Here is a 9,602-nt window from a genome sequence, read left to right on the forward strand (position 1 = left end):
CCTATCCAATCCACCAATATTAATACCACCAATTTAAGGTAAACCATTGATCTTATACATCTCAGCAACTGATTCATCATTGGGGGCACTTCTGGCACATGAACATTCACAAAATGGGTCATGGTCCTTATAGAGTTTGATATCAAATATGTGGAATGCAAAGCCATAAAAGGATAGATAATTATAGATCAACTTTTTGAAGCTCCACTTCAAGACACTCAACCGCTGGATACAAAGTTCCCAAATGAATCAATAATGCACCTTACTCAAAAATCCTGGAAGATGTTCTTTGATGGGTCTTTCACTCAACATGGTTCTGGTGCTGGAATACTATTTATTACTCCTCAGAAGTATTCAATCCCAAAGGCTTATAAGATTATTTTCCCTTGTATAAACAACATTGCAGAATATGAAGCTTTGGTAAATGGGATAAAGCTAGCTATCGAATGGAAAGTTGTAGAATTACACATCTATGGAGATTCTCAGCTGATCATCAATCAAATCAATGATACACATTAGAATCAAGATGAAAAATTGATGCCTTATAAGAGGATGGTGGAGGATCTTAAGAAATATTTTGCTTTTGTATCATTCCAATAGATTCCCAGATCCGCAAATAGAGTAGCAGATGCTATGGCCACCTTGGCGTCTATGCCTAAGTTAGAAGAATCTAATTTCTACTTTGAATTCCTAGTGGAAAAGTTACATCACCTGGCCTATAATTCTCCTAAGCCCCAAATAGTCTGTTCTATTATTGGACATGACTCATCCCGATACAACCACATTTACTCTTATCTATGAGACCAAATTATACTTGAAAATATTACTCGTAATGAGAAAAGGAACCTAACCTGAAACGCTTCGTGGTATGTTATCATTGCTAATGATCTATTTAGATGAGGTTTGGATGGTACATTGCTTAGGTGTCCAGAAATTGAATAATCTAAATGTGCATTATCGAAAGTCCATGAAGGTATTTGTGGATATCATTCAAATGGTCTTACTTTAGCGTGGAAACTACTATGGGCTAGCTACTACTGGCCAGACATGGAGAAAGATTCTATTAAATTTGCTAAGACTTGTGAGAAGTGTCAGCTACATGGGAACCTCATACATGCTCTGGCAAGGGATCTCATACCCTTCATCACACATTGGTCTTTTCAGAAATGGGCCTTTGATCTCATTGGTCAGATATATCCTGCATCATCTAATGGACACAAATTTATCATAATTGCCACTAAGTATTTCACTAAGTGGGTAGAATCGGTTCTTCTTATCAAAGCATCTGGTAAACAAGTAGCTCTATTCATCTTAAACCATATCATCTGCAGGTATGGGATACCTTCATCCATCGTGATTGACAATGGAGGATAGTTCAAGAATAAAGATCTAGACGAGCTCTGTGAGAAATTCAAAATTAAACAACATTGGTCATCAGTATATTACCCTCAAGGTAATGGACAAGCTGAGGCATCTAACAAAAACCTACTGACTATCTTACACAGAACAATGATCAAATCTGTGAAGGATTGGCATTTGCAGCTCAATCCTGCATTATGGGCTTTTTGAACAAGTATCAGAACACCTACTGGGGCTACACATTTTTCTTTGGTGTATGGGTCTGAAGTAGTATTACCTATTGAAGTGGAAATACCATCTCTAAGAGTTTCTTTGCAAGGTCTTGTTACTGATGAAGACTATAGAACATCTAGATTGCAAGAACTTGAATTGCTGGATGACCATTGATAGATGGCGTTTGATCATCTCAGAGTGTATCAAAAGAGAATGTCCAAAGGATATAACAAGAAGGTTTGACAAAGAGAATTTAAGGTTGGTGACCTAGTTCTGAGAGAAAATCCTAAAAATCAATTGTTTCGAGACAACAAAGGCGAATTTGAACCCAACTAGCTGGGTCCCTACGTTGTTACTGTAGTCTTCAGCTTTAGTGCCTATCACCTCTCAATATTGGAAGGAGAAAAACTTTGTGAACCGATTAACACCATCCTGTGAACCGATTAACACCATCCACTTGAAGAAATTCTTCACTTAGCATTCTTTACTCTAGCAACCTATACAGCTGAAAAAGTTCTTAAAAAAAAAAAAAAGAGAGAGAGAGAGAGAGAGAAAATGCCATGGTGAAAACCTGGTAAATAGGCACCTTGGTAAAAAAAACACTTTGCGAAGCAGGTGAAAACCTGGCAAACAGGTGCCTCTTGTACTCAAGCACTCCATCTATCAACGTAACGTTGGCATTTCCCATTTCATGCATAATTACTTTCGCTTGTACATATTTCAGTCACTTTTGTAACATCTTGGTTCATTGGAACCCTCATGGCTTGAACTGATCAATTTCCTAGTCTTAGGTTAATCGACAAAGCACATTACATGTCCTAAACAGTATCAACCAAGTCATATTTTCGTCAATGAAACTTGGTCGTCCAATCCAAGTCAGTCACCTATCTCCTGACTACTGAAGAGTTTTATCACTAAGTACACAAGTAAAATAACATAACTGAAAACAATCACTTAACATTTTGAACTATGCATGAAAATCTTCTTTGTGTGTTGTCTTTTATATTGGTTTTCGATTATAATCTCTCTGAGTAACTCGAGGAAGTCTATCTTGACTAAGAGGAGCAAGGATTGGAGACATAATATTTTCTTTGTTTTTTGCTTGTAGGAATGATTCCAATGATCTGGAAACATCTAATCAGCTAGGTGTCTGTTAGAAGAGCCTTCACATCAAGGTGAAATCGCCACACATACCTCAACTCCGCTTATTTGTATGCTACAAGGAGGTTCCACATCATTTCTTTGTTTGTTTTGAGGAATTTCTTTATGATGCGATTTGGGTCCCTACAAAATCTGTCCAAGGATATGAACGAAAAAAGGGTCATTGCGAACAAGATAATTAATATTACACATGAAAATAAAGGAACTCTAATCTGCCTACGTTAAGGATGGGTGATGAAACTAAAGAATTTCAAATCCAATGACTAGGTTTAGGTTGCATCTCATTTTACATTTCAATCTATATTTTATAAATTCAAAGTGATTTCGGTATGATAATAATGATCTCTTTATTTTATTTGAGCTAGAAGCATCATCATTTCTTAGCTAAGTGGTCTCTTTTTTATCATTTCTTTGATCAATTATTTGTGTTTTGAGATGTTAGCTGCATACATAAACATCTTATATAGATTCATACATTTCATTATTACTCATTTGCATTCAGCTTATTGCATAGAAAAATAAATTTTTGCATTACTCATTACTCATTTACATTCATTTATTTGCATATGAAAAGAAACAAAAATAGACATCCATACTTAAAAGATATGCATACATATAGAATAAAGCATATAGAAAGTATCTCATAATCGAATCAACACAAGTACAATGAAGTCAAATCAAATCTCATGTATATATATATATATCGTATAAAGTCTCAGAGTACAAAACAATGTCAACTGACATATACAAACTCTCATTGAAGAAAGAATCGTAAGGGCTACAGAAAAATGGGTGTGTCTACAAAAAAAACTAAGAGATAGATAGAAAAATCTATCTCTCACCCTCTCCATCATCACCAGGTGGAGGAGGAGGAGGAGCCTACTGACCGGGATCCTGACGAGGTGCCCATGCTCCCTCTGACCATGCCATGTACTGTGAGTATGCAACAACCTACTGTGCAACTGGAACTGCTATGTTGTAAGCCACAACATAATAGGTTGCTCGACTCATCTAATGAAGAACCTCTTGCTGCAAAACATCTCACTCTTCCCTCATCACCATGATGTGACAATCTCTCTCTTCTCTAAGCTCTACTAGCTATTGGACTCAATCCACTAGCTGAGTCTGTGCTACTGTCAGTTGTGACAACAAACCTACTAGGCGTGCTCTCATCGACTATGCTGCGTCGGCCCCCTGCTCCCTCATAGGCTCTCCACCCCCATCTCCTCCTCCAACTCCACCTCCTACTCCACCTTGCTCCTCCTATCTCTACCTGATCTATCTTGGAGCTACTCACTCCTCCTCACCTCCACCATCAGCCAACCTCGCTCCACCCAACCTAACACCCCCAGCCCCTAGAGATCCACCCTCTCCTCTCTACTACCTACCACCAACTAGCACCGTGCTACTGGTAGTGCTAGGATCACCACCTATCTACCTCAGAGCCTCAGCTCTTGGTACCTTCCTCTGTCCCTATCCCTATGCTTGCGTAGGGGCATCATCCTCTACCTCCTCTATATGAGGTGCCTGCTCAGCTGGATCTGTAAATATCAGGAATGGATGCTGCTGAAACTAATCCCTGTACTAGGGCAATACCCCCACATCTGCAACATCATCCATATAGTCCCATCTGAGTTGTTGTAACCCAATCAACTCCTGCATACCTAAGGTATAAGATAATCTCGGTGCCCATCCCTACCTCTCCTCATCTACATAAAGTGCATATGCAATGAACTCTTGTGTGATCCCTGAAATTCGACCATACTATCTCATCACTTAGGAGACAACGAATCACTCAACTATAGTCCGTGATTTGCTGATAAGTGGTCAAGTTAAGAAAAAATCCCTATGAACAACCCTCCAATCATCCCACGACTCTAGACCCTTATACGGTCTCCATATAATGGCTATCAAGTCATCCAACTGCCATCTCCAAAAATATGTCTCTCCAGATGGGGCTGAAGTGACATATCCTGAATATCTGTATACAATGGGTTGACCAGGATCCCTGCTATCATCTACAATTGGCCTGCAAACTGGGAGGTGCTTTGAGGCCCATACCTATAAAATCAAAACTCCTGCAGCCATACTCTTCCCCTCCCTATATACAATCTCATGCATCTTGCAATACATGTGGGCCAATATACAAGAACCCCAACCTAACCTCTGAGGGGTCTCTACAAGCCTCTCTAACATCCTGCCCCATCCACACAAAATCCCTACTGGCCCCTATCCAGCATCAGAAAGCAGCTGATAAAACTTGCTAAGATGCAAGCCAATGGAAAGTCCTCACTGCACTTGCTCATCATAACGTCCCAACTGATAGAACATGTCAGAATATCAGGATCACTGAAAACATGTCTAACAGCTAGTAACCCAAGAAGTTGCTGCATCATAGTTAACCTTACCCCCAGCAAAAGGGATACAGAGAATGCTATAAACATCCTTAGGAGTGATGGTCATCTCCCCAACTAGCAAATGGAACATTTTATGTTGCGAGTGGAATCTCTCAACTAATGCGGTCAACATACTGTGATTCACACGAATATCAGGTAAATCAAGAAGGTGGGTCAATCTGCACAAATCAATATGTGCCCAATCAACATCTAACAACTAACGCACTAATTTCATCATTGGTGGATATACACATTTGAAAAGAACATGAGGCAGTCAAACCTGCAAAAATCAAACAACGGAGCATCAAAAAACATTTCAAATAAGCCTATAAGAAAAGTAAAACATCACGAAATTCAACTACGTCAATTGCCAAATCAAAATTTCAAGTTTGCACCTTAAAAAATGCTTACTGTTTTCCAAACGATAAAACATCACAAGGGTAGAAACTCATACAAGTCAGAAATAAACCTAGTATGACAAAAGACTCTCATACAATACAAGACTAGCCCTAGGATGACAAAAGGGGCTCTTTTGAATGTTATCGTATGACATAAGGGTAGGCGTAGTATGACAAAACTGGTCAATTTAAATGATAAAACAAACTTAATCAGTTTGTCGTACGAAATAGGATCTTGTCTCGCATGACAAAATGAAAACGTCTAACTTTAAACATGATAAAAATTCAAAAATGAAATGAATAATAGGCTTAAGATCGACCACTTACTGCTAGCTCATAGTTTTGAGGTTGATTATGTCATCTTTGGTGCTCAAATTGACACACTTGAGTGGGAACCATCATTTTTCTTCACAGAAGGCTTTTTGAATTTTCAAACTTGGATGATTAAAATGAATTGAAAATGACACTTTTACCCCATATATAGCCAAAACTCTAATTTTTCAACTTGCTCCGAAGGACAAGAAAAATTTACCCTTAGCTAATTTGCCCATCCTGATTCCATTTTCGAGATCGAAATCAAAATTTGAGATCATTTTTCTAGTCAATTTCACACAATTTGGACCACTTAGTGCTTTTCATCAAAAGATCATTCTTTCTTCAAATTGCACTCAATTTCTCATGACTCAACGCTGAATCTCAATTTTATTCTACAAAACAACTTTGCACTCAATTTCTCATCAAGCCAAATTTTCAAATATTCCTTTGAATCATTTATGCTCAAATCAAAATCATCGACAAAAATTGCTTATAATCATGTACCCTCGCTATCTTTTGATTTCACTCTCGAGGGGGCATACTGATGACCTCATGACCTCATATCTTCAAAGTCGAGAAAATTTTCAAATCTTCATCAAAATTCGAGCAAAAATCTTTTTCAACTAAAGAAAACCAAATTCTTCTTATTAAGGGGTATCTCAGCTTCATCGCTTCATATCAAGTTGAGATTTCTTGATCATCTTTGTCAAATCAATCGCTAGGGGCATATTAGTTTCATCACTTCAAATCAAGCTGATGTCTACCTTTATCTAAATAAATCTCTTAACGTTAATCAGTTTCATCACTTTTCATCAAGTTGATTATTCGTTTAAACTCAATCAAAATTTTAAAGATAATCTTTGATCACACACTCAATCTAAGCAGGTGTTCAGTTTCATTGCATCAAATCAAGCTGGACAGTTTACCTTTGCTCATCGTGTCTTGATCCATCAAGTTCAAGATCGATTTTATCTTCACTCATTGTGTCTAGTTACATGAAGTTCTAGATCACTTAGATCCGCTTCTTGATCAATCAAGTTCAAGTTTGATATCTTTTCTCTCTATCATTCCCAGTTGAATCAAGTTTGGGATTGATATCACTTTAATCAAACTTTGTTCAGCTTGATCACTTCAAATCAAGCAAAACACCTCGCTCTTTATCTGGTTCATGATCAATCAAGTTCAGAACTGGTATCTCCTAGACATCAACTATTCTTTGAACCAATGCGTTGCTCGCACATTAATTCAAAGAGGGGCAAATGTAATACCCTAAAATGGTCACCTAAACCATGGTCCCCTAATCTCGACAACATCATCAAGGTCCTAACTAAAGGCAATTAAATCAATCTTGAGCACATTATTAATTTTTCAATCATCAAATGTCACATGGTAAATCAATTACTCTATATTAATTAAATATTTATTTAATTAATTGAATCATTCCAAGAAAATCATTTTGATCAATTATCCTATTTTAATTTATTAAATATCCTAGCATATTTATTTAATTAATAAATTTGCCATTTAATCATAAAAAAACAATTAATTTATCACAAAAGAGGAATTAATCATAAAGCAAGAGTTAAATTGAAAATAAAATAAAATAATTGAATTGAGAGAGAAATCAAACTTGAGATATTATTTCTTCTTCTAAATTTAGAACTTAAAACTAGAAAAGCAATTTAATTGAATTATCAATCATTCTCTAAAATTGGAACTCAAAGCTTTTGAGAAAAAAAGAAGTTCAGCTACATTAAAAAGACTTTTTTCTTGAATAAATCAAAGAATTATCTATTTTTTGCATTAATTAAATCTTATTTCCAATGCAACTTGAGCTTCGTATTTAAATGCATTTCAATTAAACTATAATTGGAATCTAGCTCAAGGTTAACTGAATCCGATTTCTCAATTATTTCAATTAATCCTATATTGTTCTTTTTCTTGATCTCTTTTGTGAATTCTCTATAAATTCAGCCTTCATCTCTCATTCAAATCACCCTAGAGAGTTTTGAGAAACACCTTGGGGATTTGTTATTATGTTGATTTTTCTCTAGAGTCATTGAGTATATTGTTCTTTCTTTTTGAGATTATTGCATCTTAGTTTAGTTTTATCCTTTATTTCTTGAATCCATATTGCTTGAATCTTGCATCCATCTTGCATTCATATCATGCTCATATAGATTAAATCCTTCGTCTTGGTGTATTCTAGTCACTGGTATTGCTTATACAAATCTGAGAGCAATCTTATACTCGCATCTTTTAGAAGGCAATTGGTCGATTTGTTATGGTTTTATTATTAATGCTTATATCTGTTTAACCATACATGTAATGACTTAATTGAAGTGTTGTGTCTTGTAGCTATCATACTTATTTCACTTTTTCACACACACAACTATTAGTATTTAAAATATTGAATGTTTATTATAAAATGTATATGTTTTGTTAATTATTTACATCTTTTTTGAGAAATGTGCATTATTATTGGTTTCTATATCTTGATATTTTGGTCTCTCTAGGTTTAGATGACCTATATTATATGTGATGTTTGATATGATGTTATGATGGATTCATTAACCTCCAATCAACATCTTGAAAATATTTCAACTACAACAATAATGTCAAAAGCCAACATAGATAAAGGGATTGCAAGGAGCTAACACTAGTTAACTAGTTGATGACACAATCAATTTATTATATATAAAGTAGGATGATGGTACCATCACTCAAAATTAACTCAAAATGACACTAGGAAATTTTAAAATATAATGTCCAACCTCTACAAGATGTTTCCTAACAAGGAGGTGCAAACCCTCCATTGGATAGAACAATAATTTACCACTTCAATGTAACAATAGGCTTCCTAATCTAAGGACATTCCCTAATGAATGATGCAATAAAATCAAAACAATTATTGAATAATATTCTTAAGAATTAGAGGAACAAATTTCACATTCAAGGTTTCCCTGAGAAAGGATAAAAATAACACCTAGAAGATGCAAAAATGAAATTGATAAACTAAGGATACTAGCACCCAACAATCTCATAGAGGAAAATAGTGCTATTTATAATACTATTAAATTAGTTCTAAATTCAAACTATTGAATTGAAGTCCTAGTTTAATGATGAAGTTCAAATTTGGTCTTGGATTATACTACTAGCATTGTAATGAAAATCAAGTGTTGTAGTTCTACTGAAGCATTAGTATTGAAATAAGTGAATAAATACAATATAAGTTAGGATACCATAGATATATCAAACAACCCAAGACTACTCAATAGTCCTTAAAAAAACTAAATCTAAAAATATAAAAATTAATATAGAAAAAATTAAAAAAATCTCTCTTTGACAAACAACGATTCTAGCATATAAATTACTAGGTCGGGAAAATTAGAATATCATCCCTAATATTTCAATACATTCACCTAATGAATATGGCACCAAGGAAATGAAATATAACACATTCCCACTTTTACAAGATTTAACAAGGAGCTTCAAAGTGACCCAAAATGACTTAACTCCATGGGGACGAACACGTAGAGACCTAACACCACATGATGGAATTACAACACCATTAGAAAAAAATTTAAGACACAATAATTTAATTTTAAACCAAAAGGAAATATTCCTACATTTATTTTATATTCAAATTAAAAAGTACCTAAGTTTGTTTTATTGCTCAATACTTAATCATAAAATCATGTCCATGATACAATCAAGCATGACTCCAATGAAAATAAACATAAACCATTTCTCACTATCA

The sequence above is a fragment of the Cryptomeria japonica genome, chromosome 8, assembly GCF_030272615.1.
Source record: "Cryptomeria japonica chromosome 8, Sugi_1.0, whole genome shotgun sequence".
Taxonomy (NCBI): domain Eukaryota; kingdom Viridiplantae; phylum Streptophyta; class Pinopsida; order Cupressales; family Cupressaceae; genus Cryptomeria; species Cryptomeria japonica.